Source organism: Nerophis ophidion, linkage group LG23 (genome assembly GCF_033978795.1).
Source record: "Nerophis ophidion isolate RoL-2023_Sa linkage group LG23, RoL_Noph_v1.0, whole genome shotgun sequence".
Lineage (NCBI taxonomy): Eukaryota > Metazoa > Chordata > Actinopteri > Syngnathiformes > Syngnathidae > Nerophis > Nerophis ophidion.
The window spans coordinates 41,987,508-41,998,035 of NC_084633.1; positions in this window are offsets into that span (position 1 = coordinate 41,987,508).

The window sequence follows — 10,528 nt, forward strand, 5'->3', positions numbered from 1 at the left end:
ATGTCGCTATATCTTGCTGTGGTAACCGCCATGTTGTTTTTATTGGCAGCCCTGTATGACGTCACAGGGAAATGGAGAGTCGCATCACAAATAGCGAAAATCAAGAACTTTAAAGTTTTATTTACGGATATTCCGGGACCGGTAAAATTTTGAAAAAAAATTCAAAAAATACAACAAGCCACTGGGAACTGATTTTTATGGTTTTTAACCCTTTTGAAATTGTGATAATGTTCCCCTTTAAATCCCCATAAATGATTCCCAGGCGCGGCACCGCTGCTGCTCACTGCTCCCCTCACCTCCCAGGGGGTGATCAAGGGTATGGGCCAAATGCAGAGGACAAATTTCACCACACCTAGTGTGTGTGGGACAATCATTGCTACTTTAATATATGCTACTTTTAAACTTTCATGCAGAGAGGGACATCACAACTAAAAGTGTATTTATGAAACAGTTATTGGCACAGTGGCACAAACATTCATGTCATTTCCAAAACAGAAAGTGCAAGATTGTCAGAGACATTTTAAAACAAGCTATGAGTGCACTTTTGTGCAGGATGTCACTAAGATGACATATCAAAACAACACTACATTAAATTGCACTTTTTACAACGCCTCTACAATAGTTTCAAACCAATAAAGTGCACTTTTGTGCATGATGTCACACAAGATATTTCAATAAGTGTCAAATGTAAATGAGCTGCATAATAGGAAATCAAATAGTGTTTGTCCGTTCCTGCGGATGTTATCTATAATTTTTTTCATACGGTGTTGATGTGGAAATTGTTGCTTTGGCATTTTGTTGGTGTGGCACCAGCCAGAGATGTTGACATGCAGAGTTTCAAGCACTCTTCATTCTCTAGAGCAGTGGTTCTCAAATGGGGGTACGCTTACCCCTAGGGGTACTTGAAGGCATTCCAAGGGGTATGTGAGATTTTTTTTAAAATATATTGATTGAATAATACTTCAACAAAATATGAATGTAAGTTCACAAACTGTGAAAAGAAATACAACAATGCAATATTCAGTTTTGACAGCTAGATTTTTTGTGGACATGTTCCATAAATATTGATTTTAAAGATTTCTTTTAGAAGGAAGTTGATGACTCCAGACGGATCTCTATTACAATCCCCAAAGAGGGCACTTTAAGTTGATGATTACTTCTATGTGGAGAAATCTCTATTTAGAATTGAATCACTTGTTTATTTTTCAACAAGTTTTTAGTTTTTCCAAATAGTTCAAGAAAGACCACTACAAATGAGCAATATTTTGCACTGTTATACAATTTAATAAATCAGAAAATGATGACATAGTGCTGAATTTTACTTCTTTATCTCTTTTTTCAAGCAAAAATGCTTTGTTCTGATTAGGGGGTACTTGAATTAAAAAAATTTTCACGGGGGTACATCACTGAAAAAAGTTTGAGAACCACTGCTCAGCGGGTGACTTTTCAAATGATGCTACATATTAGCAGTAATGTTACTTTTTGTAGCAAGGCTTTTGCCCCACACTTGACATATTACAGTCGTCTGTTCAGCATCTTCCCGCTTGAAGCCAAACCACCGCTAGACGATGGACCCCCTGCTGTTTTTCTTGGGAATTAATTCTTCCTTCATTTGTTACTAGATTGGCACGTTTTCTCTCTCGTATTACCACTCGCATCACAGCTAATGTTACCATTCCACTACCTCTCTGCTCCGCGAGGGCTTATACGTATGTGACGTATGTAAGAAGGTCAATTGTTTTATGTCTCTGTGAGGAGACAAGAAAGAGTGAGACGAGGCTGTAGTGTAATGCCAGCAGCTAAAAGAAGGTATAGTCCAATATTACCATATATTCATTTTCTATATCGCACAGAGACAAAGCTGCCATATATGGAGTATATTCCATGTATGGCCCAGCCCTAGTTGTATATCTGTCTATAGCGTAACCAGTTGGTAACGTGCTAATGTTGTCATGTGAAGGTTCCTGGATAGTCGCCACAAGGCTCCATTGTGGCTAAGATATGTGGTGATATAAGTGCTAGCATTGTTTATTGTGGTTCACATTCACTCCTGCCAACTGCAGGCCTCGTTATATATTTGTCTGCTGGAGTCTTAATATTGCCCCGGCCACATAATTCCACTTTAATTAATTCCCAGCCCTGATGGAAATTCCTCAAGTGGTATTTTTTTGTCTGTAAAACAGGGTGGTGGTGGGGTTTTTTTCCCTGGGGGTGGTTTGACGGTAAAGTGAGCAAACGCTTGCTATACACTTCTCCAGGCTGAGATGATGAATTGTTGTAAAGGCTTACAGTCGGCTGCCGGTAGCCATGGCGATCCCTTACTTCTACAAAAGCAGCCTTGTGGAGGAGTGGAGTGTCCCCCTGATCCACTCTCTGCTATTTGTACTTGGCTCCTTGCACTTTGCACTCTTTAAGTGTTGTTGGTAATTGCTAATGACTTGAATAGAGGCTCGCATCAATACATTGATGAGCAGCTCCACGCTCAATATCTTTACTGCTAATGTGTTAACACGCCAAAAGTAACGCAAGCGTAATAAGAAGTTGAGTATTATTGAAATGTAAATACAATACAACACACATGTTAGGTAAGGATAGAAATATGTTAGCTACAATTAATTCCGCCATTAAAAACCAGTACAACGCATCTCATTTTTAACATGCTTATTTCTTTATTTACTTGAGTGTAAACATCATTGAGCCACTATAACAGGTAAAAGGTATTCAAACAATATTTAACCCAGGCTGAACCAAAGAAATGGGATTCTATATTCCTTTCTTAACATCCATTGTTAGGGACCAATGTCCCTTTGGGACAGAGGACCCTATTGAATGTCTAAGGTTTTTTTATTATTATTATTATTATTCTTTGTGATCATACCGCCATCTCTTTGAGCTGTAATTTGACCCCCTTAACAGGCTTCAAAATTCACCAAATTTGACGCACACGTCAGGACATCTAATTAAAAAACTAAACCCCAAAATTCAAAATTGCACTCTAGCGCCCCCTGGGAATAAAACACAGACAAAACTGCCTGTAACTTCCAGTAGGAATGTCGTAGAAACATGCAACAAAAACCACTATGTAGGTCTCAGTTAGTCCTATATTTCATCTACTGAGATCTCCAGCTAAAATCAACAGGAAGTTTGCTATTCCCACTTCAATACAAAACTTGGCTAAAATGTTTAGCTTTTTTTTTTTTTAAACATGATCTCCTCTGAGGCCGTTTGTCGTTTCAGCTTCAAATGAGCACAGAAGAGAGATTAAACCCTTCTGATTAAAGGTTGAAGAAAGAGTTTTAATTACTACCCCGGTTTGGATTTTATGAGCCTGCAAAGAACCATTGCGCTGCTGCTGTTGTCACAAAATGGCGGCGTTCTGCTCTGACAAAGCTGTAGGACTGTCATACACACATGAAACAAAAAGCTCAATGTAGGTCTCACTGAGACCTATATTTCATACATACACTGACCGCCCCCAACTAAAATCAACAGGAAGTTTGCTGTTCCCCCTTCAATACAACAACTGCATTACATTCACCATGCATTAGAGTCTCAAAATGGCGGCACCAAGGCATCCTTATAAAATGCCCAAGCCACTTTACAACTTTTATTACTATGAGACTGATGTATAACACATGTGTATACAACTTTTTCTCTGTGTAATAATCCATCCGTCCATCTTCTACCGCTTATCCGGGCTTGGGTTGCGGGGGCAGCAGCCAAAGCGGTTCCGTCCATCGCTTCTTGTAGCTTTAATAATTATTATGATGGCAATGAAGCTGCAGAAGTCTTCATGGGGTCGTGTGTGATGTCTTTGGGCCTGTTGTGCCAGGATAACACGGGCGCTACACTTCCTCCCCTGCTAAGTTTCTCCTCGGCCTCATGATGCGCGCATGTGTGGCAACATCAGACGGATGAATAATGGCGTTGAATGAGCCCACCAATGACGCGAGGAGATCGAGTTCTGCAGTCGAGCCTTGTTGGTAACATTCATTCACCCTTTCAAAATAAAGAGCACAGGAAAGGAAGGTTCTGGCGAGCTGACTTCAAAACATGTCTTTAAAGGCCTACTGAAAGCCACTACTAGCCAGTCTGATAGTTTATATATCAATGATGAAATATTAACATTGCAACACATGCCAATATGGCCGCTTTAGTTTACTAAATTGCAATTTTAAATTTCCCGGGAGTTTCATCTTCGAAACGTCGTGTAAAGATGACGTGTACGCAAGACGTCACGGGTTTTTAGGAAGTATGAGCGCTGCACACACACACAGCTAAAAGTCGTCTGCTTTAACCGCATAATTACACAGTATTTTGGACATCTGTGTTGCTGAATCTTTTGCAATTTGTTCAATTAATATTGGAGAAGTCACAGAAGAAAGATGGAGTTGGGAAGCTTTAGCCTTTAGCCACACAAAATTCCTGGAGGTGAAACTTTACTATGGATCAGAGCACGGTCAAGCGAACATGGATCCTGACCAAATGTCAAACAGCAGGTTTCGGTGAGAAAACTGTGGTTAAAAAGTCGCTTCTTACCAGATATCAGCGGAGCTTCCGTCCTGCTGCAGCTTTGTGACTTCCCTCAGAGACACTGGCGTCAACACACCCGTGGACACACACCTCCGACTATCAGGTAATATTAAACTCACTAAAACACTAGCAACACAATAGAAAGATAAGGGATTTCCCAGAATTATCCTAGTAAATGTGTCTAAAAACATCAGAATCCTTCCCAATGCAATGGCGTTTTTTTTTTAAACTTTTTTTTTTTTTTCCTAGTCCATCCATCTATCCATTTTCTACCGCTCATTCCCTTTCGGGGTCGCGGGGGGCGCTGGCGCCTATCTCAGCTACAATCGGGCGGAAGGCGGGGTACACCCTGGACAAGTCGCCATCTCATCACAGGGCCAACACAGATAGACAGACAACATTCACACTCACATTCACACACTAGGGACCATTTAGTGTTGCCAATCAACCTATCCCCAGGTGCATGTCTTTGGAGGTGGGAGGGGCCTATCCCCAGGTGTATGTCTTTGGAGGTGGGAGGAAGCCGGAGTACCCGGAGGGAACCCACGCATTCACGGGGAGAACATGCAAACTCCACACAGAAAGATCCCGAGCCTGGATTTGAACCCAAGACTGCAGGAACTTCGTATTGTAAGGCAGACGCACTAACCCCTCTGCCACCGTGAAGCCTAGTCCGTCGCTATCAATATCCTCAAACACGAATCTTTCATCCTCGCTCAAATTAATGTGGAAATTGTCGATTTCTCGGTCCGAATAGCTCTTTTTGTTGGAGGCTCCCATTAAAATCAATGTGAATATGTGAGGAGCCATCAACTTGTGACGGCATCGTCTGCGACTTCCTGTAGAGGCAGGGCTTTTCTCTTAGCACCGAAAGTTGCCAACTTTATCGTGGATGTTCTCTACTAAATCCTTTCAGCAAAAATATGGCAATATGGCGAAATGATGAAGTATGACACATAGAATGGAGCTGCTATCCCCGTTTAAATAAGAACATCTCATTTCAGTAGGCCTTTAAGTAAACTTCCATCTTTGATGCTCAAAAGGTCAACTACTAGTTGACAAACTGAGAGACTTTGGGCCTGATCTAGCAGAGGTTTGCATGACAACTTGACAGCTGATCCATTAATGAAGCTTGTGCACAGACACTTGTGTCTCTTAAAGTTGACTTTTAATGCTGAAAAGTTTCTTTGTAACAGACATTGTAAGTTCATGATTATTTGCAAAAAAAAGGAAGTTTCTCAGTGTGAACATGAAATATCTTGTCTTTGCAGTCTATTCAATTTTCCAGAGAAAAGAAGCAACAAACGGTTTTATTGGAAGCAAACTCTGACGATATCTGAAGCTGTCGTCACTCGCTGCTGCTGATGCTCCCAATTCTGGTGAAAGCATGTGAGCGTGAGGCCAGCTGGAGGTCACATCTCTCCTTCCTCCCCCATCCCACTCATACTCGGAAGCTCTTATCCGAACATCGCTAGTTCTTACAAAAGCAAAAAAAATAAACGGGTGTTGCGTTGAAAGTGAGGATGTGCTGACATCACGGTGTGCAGCCTTGAGGATGGTGCTGACATTTTGGTTGAAAGTACACTGATGCCTCTGTTGCATGATTGGAAAATCCAAGATGGTGCCAGTGTGTGCTGTGGCTTGCCGTCTCTGGCTGTCAGCTCTGGTTGTTTTTGTGATGTTCACGTTTTTTGTTGTCCCTGTCAGCTCACTGTTTGTTTATGAGCGCCAAACGCTGTTGGATCTGTGTCCCTCTCACACGGACATGATCAACTTCTACGTTGGTTTTTCGACGTCCAAGTCAGCGTTCTCACCTGGCCTGGTTTCTTTTTTCGCCCACTGGCTCCTCCCCCCCCCCCGGCGAAAGCGCCGCGGCAAACGTGGCGGCCAGCTGGTGAGAGTTAGGGCACTCCTGGCCCGCCTTTCCGTGGCTTCCCGAAGGAGGTATGGTCCAGTGCCTGGTTTCTTCCTGCGCCCGCGTTCGCTGGATCCCTCCGGGTCCTGGATTGTTCCAGTCGTCGGTCTGCAGGGGGAAGCTCGCCCGCTTCGCTCCTGCTGTCCCCGCCCCCGTAGGTGCGGTGTGAATTCCCGCCACCTGCGGGCTGTGTTGGGTCCCACCTGGATTAGCAGCGGCCTTGGACGCGTCGGCCCCCGTTAAATTCAATCTTGTTAACGCAAGATCCTTGTCAAACAAAACATTTATCCTGAAGGAATTATTCGTCTCCCGCGGCCTGGATTTCCTCTGTGTGACGGAAACATGGCTGAGGACCGGTGAGTCCGCCGCTCTTCATGAACTTTCATCACCGGAGTGCTCGTATTTTAATTCTCCGCGGTCGTCCGGCCGAAAAGGAGGAGGATTAGCAGTCGTTTTTAAAAATTACTTTAAATGCCGTCAGATCCGCCTGCAAAACACAGGTTCAACCTTGGAGAATTGCATAATGATCCTTCATGGCCCGGCTCCTGGGAGTGAGCCGGCACCTACGACACTCGCTCCTAAGTTGTGTTCCCTTAAGGTCCGGCTCTCATGAGTGATCCGGCACCGAAGCGAGAAAGTAAACCCACCACAGTTCACTGTTGCTGGAGACCCTCCAGGTTATGCCACTACCAATTTGTAGTGTGAATTGCTTGAAAATAATAAACATTCTTTTCATAGAGGTCAAGGACATGGTCAAGCCCCCCCTCTATGTGGCTTCCCCTTTTTTATAAGCCAGGCAGTAGTTCAGACTTATATCTAGGGTTTCACCTGTCCGTCATTCCTAACAGGCGTAACCTGAGTCCACTTATCAGCAGCCAGGCTCACACCCGTCGGGATCCCGTGACAGGAATCTCCTAGGTTGCTGTGTGCGTGTCGCAGGAGAGTTCCCTGGTCCGCCTCCCATCGTATGCGTAACGCGAGTCTGCTGATTGCAGTCGCGCCCGCTCCTACTAAGGGCTCGTAACCAGTTCCTCCTCCTACAGTGGCCACACGCCGGTTTTGCCTACCCGTTGCCCTCTCACGCGTAACACGGGTCTGTCTGTTGGCAGTCGTGCCCGCACATGTTCGGGTCCTTAATAGGCATCACCATGTTCGTTGTGAACACTTCGCACGTGGGGCTTACCTGCCCGCCATCCACCGTAGGCGCAACACAGATCCACCAGGATATTTGTGCCCGCGCCCACTAAGGACTCGTAACAGGGGTCGCCCCACATGCAGTGGGTTCACGCCCGGGTTGCCTGTCCGCCTCCCCACGCGCGCACACGAGGGCCCATCTCTGTGCCCACCATGCACCCGCCAGGGCTCGTAACAGGGTTCCCCAGGTTCCTTGGATAGCTTTATATCGTGCGTTTAATTCACTGCTCATTAAGGGCAATGGTATTTCACTTGCGACGCCCTCGGGCTCCGGGCCCGCACGGGGCCTCCCACTTATTCTACACCCCTCATGTCTCTTCACAGTTGCAGACTAGAGTCAAACTCAACAGGGTCTTCTTTCCCCGCTGATTCTGCCAAGCCCGTTCCCTTGGCTGTGGTTTCGCTAGATAGTGGGTAGGGAACTCTGCATGTTTGAACTGGGTCTTTTTCTGGTGTCGTCCTGTGTGCCGTCGTATATCCACCACCCAAGTACCACAAAGACTTTATAAATGACTTTTCTGAATTTCTGGCCGAAATCCTCCCCAAAATGATGGTGTCCTAATTGTTGGTGAACTTTATCCAGGAGCTTCCTGAATGTCATTGACTCTTTTAACTTTGTACAGTCTGTGTGTGGTTCTAGTCTGTGTGTGGTTCTACACATGAACGCGGGCATACACTCCATTTACTGCTCTCGTATGGTTTGTGGGTTTTAAATTTGGACATTTGCGACGCTGTGTTTTCTGATCACATGCCGATCCTGTTTGATGTTCCCACTCAGTGTCCGGTTAAATTGTGTCGCATGTTTAATTCGTTGTTTCATGCTCTGTTGTCCTCCATTTTTTCAACTCTTTGTGATGCTAATTCTGCAGCCTCTCTATGTCCAAATACTGAAGAGTTGGTTTCTGGGTTCAACTCTATTTGTTTACAAACACTGGACACGATCGCTTCTTTCAAGTGCCGCCACTCTAAAGCCACGCCTCAGTCCTGGTTGAATGACGTCACTCGTGCAGCGAATGTAGGAGAGCAGAGAGAAGATGGAAAAAGGACAGGCTGCACGTGTCCTTTGCCATTTTTAAAGAAAGCCTGCTTTCCTTTTGAATGATTGTAAAAGCAGTGATGAATATACATCCATCTCAGATTATATCTTCTAACTGTAACAACCCCAGAGTTCTGTTCAAAAACTATTAACGCTGTCATTGATACTCCCAAATCTGGTGGTTTTGATGCTTCTTTTAAATTCTGTGAAAATGGTCTCCATTTTTTCACTGACAATTGTGTCAACTAGAGCCAGTTTATCCCAGCCTTCATGTGACCCTTCTGTTCCTCTGCATTTCTCTTCCGTTTTCCATCAGTTTGAGCCGGTGTCCTTTTCTTTTTTAAATGACACAGTTAGTCATATGAAGCCCTCTGCTTCTCCTGCAGATGTCCTCCCACCTCGCCTGTTTAAGGAGGTATTTGCTACTATTGGATCAAGTGTCCTTAACATTATCAATAGTAGCCTCTCTTCCGGAATAGTTCCAGTAGAGTTTAAACATGCAGTGGTACGACCTCTACTTCAAAAACCAAGTTTCGACCCCTCTCTCCTCTCTAACTTTAGACCTATAGCTAATCTTCCATACATTTCCAAACTATTAGAGAAGGTTGTCTACAGTCAGTTGTTGCCCTTCTTAGAGGATAATGCTGTCACTGAGCTGCCAGTCCACTTTTAAAGCCCTCCACAGCACAGAGTCAGCGCTTCTAAAAGTTTTTAACGATATCCTCCTTTCAACTGATTCTGGCAAATATGTGGTCCTGGTGCTTTTAGATCTGTCTGCTGCGTTCGACACCGTCGACCGAGCCACCTTAAAGGGGAACATTATCACAATTTCAAAAGGGTTAAAAACAATAAAAATCAGTTCCCAGTGGCTTGTTGTATTTTTTGAATTTTTTTTCAAAATTTTACCGGTCCCGGAATATCCCTAAATAAAGCTTTAAAGTACCTTATTTTCGCTATCTTCGAAACCACTATACATTTCCCTGTGACGTCATACAGTGCTGCCAATACAAACATGGCGGTTACCACAGCAAGATATAGCGACATTAGCTCGGATTCAGACTCGGATTTCAGCGGCTTAAGCGATTCAACAGATTACGCATGTATTGAAACAGATGGTCGGAGTATGGAGGCAGATAGCGAAAACAAAATTAAAGAAGAAATTGAAGCTACTTCACGGTGGCAGAGGGGTTAGTGCGTCTGCCTCACAATACGAAGGTCCTGCCGTCCTGGGTTCAAATCCAGGCTCGGGATCTTTCTGTGTGGAGTTTGCATGTTCTCCCCGTGAATGCGTGGGTTCCCTCCGGGTACTCCGGCTTCCTCCCACCTCCAAAGACATGCACCTGGGGATAGGTTGATTGGCAACACTAAATTGGCCCTAGTGTGTGAATGTTGTCTGTCTATCTGTGTTGGCCCTGCGATGAGGTGGCGACTTGTCCAGGGTGTACCCCGCCTTCCGCTCGATTGTAGCTGAGATAGGCGCCAGCGCCCCCCACGACCCCGAAAGGGAATAAGCGGTAGAGGATGGATGGATGGATGGATGGATGAGCGAATAGCTATTGACGCTATTGGGCCATAGCATGGGTGTACCTAATGAAGTGGCCCATAGCATGGCTGCCTTATTAGCATCGCCGGTAAAATGTGCGGACCAAACGATCAGGACTTTCGCATCTTGTGACACTGGAGCAACTTAAATCCGTCGATTGGTAAGTGTTTGTTTCGCATTAAATGTGGGTATCTAGTTTCAAATGTACATACAGCTAGCGTAAATAGCATGTTAGCATCGATTAGCGTAGCATGTTAGCATCGATTAACTGTCAGTCATGCCGTGACCAAATATGTCTGATTAGCAC